The 6,284-nt window shown below is 37.0% G+C and overlaps 1 long non-coding RNA gene across 1 annotated transcript; it reads left to right on the forward strand.

Moving 5' to 3' along the window:
* The first annotated feature begins 2,915 nt into the window (after nt 1–2,915).
* On the forward strand, nt 2,916–6,027 carry LOC118480399. Its single transcript, XR_004862449.1, has 3 exons — nt 2,916–3,256; nt 5,763–5,822; nt 5,920–6,027. It is a non-coding gene; the product is annotated as an uncharacterized LOC118480399 (long non-coding RNA).
* Nucleotides 6,028–6,284: the final 257 nt, after the last annotated feature.

The raw sequence follows: 6,284 nt of genomic DNA on the forward strand, positions 1-6,284 counted from the left end.
TTGATTGGTTGATTTTGAAAATTTATATAGATCATACGCATTAACTAGGGCACTAATGTAGAGATACCATTTTATTGTTTGCCACTTAATTCCTAAATAGTCATCGTTGTGTGTTAATAGTGATTTATATCATTTCCTATGCTTTTGGAATTTGATTTGAGATATGTTTCACTTCATCTTTCAGAGTTTATTGGAACAAGCAACTCCACAAAAACACTGCTGCAAAGTCAAAACTATAATCTAAGCTGGTACACGCAAACTGATCAGACTTACTGTTTCTATTGCGGTTCAAATGGGTAATTAGTGCAATCGTTCGACACATACAGTCAAGTTAATTGAAATTTAGATTTGAGTTGTTATTTTAATCGTAACTGATGTTGTTCTGCATATCTATTAAATGACAATAGGTTTGGGACATGTGACGGTGGGCGACAACTCGATTTAAAGTTGCAAGAGGGAAGAGGCGATCTACGGAGGGCTTCTTTTAATAAAAGAAATGTTCCAGTACTAACTAACCGTAAATAACGTTCGAGGGGCCAAAAAAGTTTTGGTGACGGTTCGTGATACTTATTTTATGAGTACATAAGTTAAAGCTGGTAAAATTCCATTGACTATTAGCGATATGATGAAAAGCATAGAGTGTTGATGAATGATGACAAACGACAACTGATTAAGGTAACAAGCAATATGTGTGAAGTTCAGAGCCGTTCCTACGTTTTCAGAGGACCAAGCGAACTACAAAGTGGAGGCCCTTTTGCAAAATTATTCTTTTCAACATATTTAGGAACAAAACCCTCCTTTACCTGAGCTTGGGACATGCAATTAAAAATTAAAAAAATTATAATTGGCGTAGTTAAAAAAATTTAAGTTACATTTTTTTATAGATATAGCATATGTTTAAATAAAATTTATTTTTCTAGCTTTAATTGAGGCAAATTGTTTGATGAAATTATCGTAATCAAGTTTTCTAAAAATCTTTTTCTATTGATATAATAGCTAATGATTATAGGCCTTTCAATTTGGGTAATGGGCTGTTTCAATTGCAGGCCTTTTTAATGGGTTGTTCAGTGTATTATCTTATAATAATTGAGCCTAACATAAAGAAAGCACACCAAATTTTGGAGGCCTTTTAATTTGGGTGGCCCGAGGCCTGAGCCTAGGGTCTGAAGCCCTTTGGGCCAGTTTCTGGTGAAGTTTCATCGTATCTTTAGCAGGTTTACTTCAAAAATGTGTGAAGTTTCATCGTATCTTTAGCAGGTTTACTTCAAAAATTGGGATTATTTGAAGTTTAGAAATGCTCTTTTTGTATGCATGCATAATTAGATTAGATTATATTTATACTAATATACACCAGTTGTGAAATCTCGGATTGATAGTACGTCTCAAAAGAACAGTTACCGTTATTGGTGATAAGTTTATGACACATCTCAAAAATGACAATCGTATGTAAAAAGAACATGAAAAATCTATGTTTGGTAGAACCATATTAATAAGAGAAAAAAATGAACAATACATTATAACATGCATCTCCACCACCGTACAAAAAAAAAAAAACACGCATCTCCACCAGGCTACTACATCACTTGCATCTTTCCTGCAGCCCATGACATGCCTCTTCATCTTTCCTACAGCCGCAATAAAGCCTCTTCATCGGGGGAGATAGAGCTCAAAAGAGGGTTTTGGAGAGAAAACAAGGTCAAGCTACTCTTTCGGCAACCTCCCTGACCGACATCGACCTCAGAGACAGTCCGAACGACGGTAATGAACAATGGCGTCAACCTCAGAGAGAACAATATACTCAATTTTACAAACCGAAAAACTGATATGATACGAAGCTAGACTAATATTTGCTTATTTGTTGTTTTGATTTGATAATTGATGGTTGGTATGATAAGCTACAGTTGAAACATTGACGACGGAATAGAACGCTAAAATGACAACAGAAATACACAAGTCTCCCTCACTGAACATCTTGAAAAAGCTCAAAGCGAGTGTTCAAGCGCGAATCAGAAGGTTGTTAAACTAGATTTAAATCTTTGTAGGTTCTAATAAAAACTCCATTGTTTTCTGTATACTTATTGACATATTGTTGATTCTCCTTCCCCTAATCTAATGGTGCAAAGATCACAGTACTTGCAGCAACCATGCTCATCATCACTGGTAAGCTTTTGTTTTCTTTTTTATTTTTAGTTTTTTTTTTGTTGTTACGTATGCTTTTAGATTATACTGGGTCTAAAAATTGAAGTGTGAACCTATTTGCAGGTGAATGTTTATACAAACACTTCATCATTGTCTGTAATGTAGCTTCAGATTAAGCCCCCTTCAAGCCAAAGCTATTGTCACAACATTTACCAACCCTTGTGGCTAGATAAAAAGAAGGTGTTGTTGCTCTTTGATTTGAACCCTTTTCAACTATATGTAAATGTTCATAAAGGATTGATGTTTCATTGATGTAGTAAATCTAATGTACATATCTTCACAGTTTATGACAGATGGTTGGCATGAGAAGGCCATGCCCGTTTTCATTAAAAGATATGTCAATTCCATCTTTTCACTACAAATTTTCCTCTGCATATGTCTCTCCCATCTCAAGATTAGATGAATATGCCTCTGGTAGCAATAAATAGAGGAGGCACAACTAACATAGATACTACACATTCAACTTTTAGGTGAATTAAACCTTAGATCTTGCTTGCATTGTTGTTTTCATAGTTAGTTCATTAGATTTAGTCATCGGCTAGGAGAGTTAATGACTTGACAAGATTTATATATGCATTAGATACACATGTCATGATCTCACATGGCTGCTTGGAGTCGGATTTCAAAACGATGGGTTGGTTGACTTTGCTTCTGATGTTGTTTGGAGATGATGAAGAATCCCTTGCATCTGACTTCTTGGACTAGGATTGGTGAATTCAGTACCTTGACAATTACTTAAACTTTGATATTATCATCTATCTTGCTCAAAAAAATATGAGGGTGTGTACTTTTGTAGTAAAAAACAAACCGATTATGACATGTCGAATTATTGGTTAATATATCCTTTTATGAAAAGAGGAAATTGATTTTTGATTATACTAAAAAAAGTGTTCATGTTCTACTACTATATAGGTAGTTGACAAATTGCAATCTTCTGGTAAATCTTCAAGGGATGGTTGGAAAACCGAGCTCCCGACTACAGGATTAGGAACTTGGGTTCTAGAATAAATGAAAGACTTCAAACAAAAAGATCCAGCTTGGCAAGGCAAATGTTCTGGTAGTGTCACACCCCAACCGATGGCGGAATCATCGGAGCGTGCCACTAGGCGAATTAGATTGCTCAAGAGAATCCATAACAACTATTTAGTGACAATATTTAATGCGTTCATTATCCCATACTAATAAACAATATATCAACAAACAGTTATACAGATTTCATGTTCTCTCAAACAATACAAATCCGACAACCTAGATTTATTGTGAGTTTCTAGACTTCCTAGCTTGATTTCGAGATAGTCTACGATTGACTTGCAACATACATTAAAATAATGTTAATACAAAAAGTATTGACGAGTATACAGGTTTGAAATAGTATAAAGTATGTAAAAGCGCTGCGAATTTCGACATACATAAACGAGACACACAACATACATACTACAAGACAAATACTACCAGCTAAGTCACTCAATGACTGCGATAGAGATCCCAACAGGGCGTGATTTCCTTAACTAGACCCCGTCGGGTGTGAGTCCAACTATAGTACCATACTAGCTAAGGTGGGACGTCACGAGTAAAAGTCCTAGCACTTATGTATCAAGCATCACGTGTAAATATGTACGTCAGTAATTCGCATGTGATAATAGTTTAGAGTATAGACTGCATTTTGATAAGTGCGTTTTAGATATGAACATATGTTACACCCCAAAGTGTGTTTAAAGCGTTCAAAAGGGGGTCAAGTATACTCACAGTAGGTGTTTAGCTAGTAAGCACGGTACTTGGATTGAAGGGAGCGTGTTGAGACTAGCCTGAGCATAGGACAGTAGCGTGAGCGTTGAACAACGTGCAATACAACATGTCGGATGTAATAGTGTGGAATGATGAGTCGATCGGATGATCATCCGGACGGATGACCATTCGAACGGTTGGTCATTCGATTGAGTGAGTGTGTTTGTAAATTGTTTTCAAAACTTTTGAAGTTTTCGTTGTAGTATAAATCAAGTCATTCGATCGAATGGTCATCCGGATGGATGGCCATTCGATCTGATGGCTATTCAAATGAAAATTTGGTAGTTTGAAGTTTTGATCAAATCGTTTGAGTGTTGAAAGCTATACAAGATAAGTCACCTGGTCGAATAGTCATTCGATAGGATGGTCATCCGATCGAATGGCTATTCGATTGGGCGATCTAATGGTTTGAAAATTTCGCCAAAGTTTTTCTAAGTTTAAAAGTTTGAGTTTAACGGAGACGATGTGACGACGTGTCAAACAATGGAAACACTCCAAGTCCAGCTCGCTCGATCGGACGGGAATCACCCCATTCGATCAGATTCACTGTTCTTGACGATGTTTCAGGTCTGACCCACTAGCCGGTCATCTCTCCGGTGGAAATCCGTTTTCAAGCTGGCTCTCAACTATAAAATGAGTAGAGAGTCTGAATTAGTCCGGATTGCATCGGGTTTTGTATGAAAGTTGAAGCAAGGTTTGAAAACAGTTGAAAATCTTGAGAACTTGTTGAGATTCGCGTTGAATAGTGTGGAAATCATCTAGATCTGAACCATTCTTGATGAGGTGATGTCACACTACAGTTTGCGTAAGAAACCAAGTGAGAACCACCTTCAAGATGTCCAAATCAGACGATTTCAAGAAGAAAATCAGTGATTTTGATGGTGAAGATGATGTAAAAGTGTTTAGTGATGAAGATTGTACAATATTTGAGGAGAAATACTTACGAAATCGTCTTGAATCATGAGTTGGTCGGATGAGAGAACCAAAGTGTTGAAATGAGACACAATGGTCCTATTTATAGGCGGGGGCGATAAGGCGGTGGAAATGGATTGGATGGCTTCCGATCGAATGGTCATCTGATCGGATGGCCATCCGAGCGGAAGGTCATCTGGACGAAAGTCCATTCAATCGGATGTTCATTTGGACAGCCCAATTTCGTTCGTTAGTTTTCCAACTTTCGTTTCATTTGACGTGTTTTGTTGCGTTAAGCATTGTGGATACTTTAAGCGTTATAGCGAGATAAGTAGCGTCGTGTCAAGTTGCGTTTCAGTGCGATAAATTGAGTTGCGCGTTCCAACGAGTGCGCGTTTAGACATGTTTATTACTCACATATTATTAATATTATTATTATATATAACAGGTCTTAGTATAAGTAACCGCGTTCGAGTCTGCGTTAGCGTTTGCGTCGCACCACGACGAGCGAGGGGAGCAGCTTAAGTACTCACGCGATGTCATCGTGGCATTACGACGAGCGAGAGGAGTAGTTTAAGCACTCACGCCATGTCATCATTTGCGTTAGTGTATGCGTTGTGATGTGCGATATAGCGTGTTGAAAGTATGTGATATATGCGAAGTAGCGTTATAAGCGATATAGTTACATTATGATCCGAATCTCTGGTGCTAGGCGTAATGAGTGTAGCGAGAGTAACAAGCGCGAAAGTGCGGGTTGTTACAGGTAGAGTGTATGTTCTACAAATCTTTTCTACAATATTATTAGTTTTTGGTATTTAACTTGAAAGTTAGAAACATAACAATTAAAATCTATCGCTTTTTTGCAGATATATCGGAGGAAATGAATCTGAAGGTCACTTTTCATTAATAAATTAGGCATGTTCAATGTTAGTAAGATGCTAATTTTTAACCCTCACATGCTATTCTATGTTTTAGACCATAAAATCTTTTTTTAATCATTTAAACGTTACATTATAATGTTAGGTTTGCACATACCAACCCGTTACATTTAGATGTATTCAAGAGTGTTGTGAGATTTGAGGCAGAAGTGGTTGCAATGACTGGTACTCTTTTTGGAAGTAAAGAAAAGGCATCCGAAGGGAAAATATGTGGCAATATGACTTCAGGAGGAACATAGAGTATATTAATGGCTGTCAAATCGTCACTTGATTATATGAGGCCGAAAAAGAATATTACATGTCTGGAAATGTGGGTTTGATTTTTGATATTTTTTGTCCTAAGTTTACTTTTAAGGTGGCAATATGGGTGGGTGGGTCAGTCATTTGGAATAATACAAGCGGTTTTAAGTTTTAATAAGCCAGTCAAATGGGTTTGGGCTGACCTTTGAC

The sequence above is a fragment of the Helianthus annuus genome, chromosome 7, assembly GCF_002127325.2.
Source record: "Helianthus annuus cultivar XRQ/B chromosome 7, HanXRQr2.0-SUNRISE, whole genome shotgun sequence".
Taxonomy (NCBI): Eukaryota; Viridiplantae; Streptophyta; class Magnoliopsida; order Asterales; family Asteraceae; genus Helianthus; species Helianthus annuus.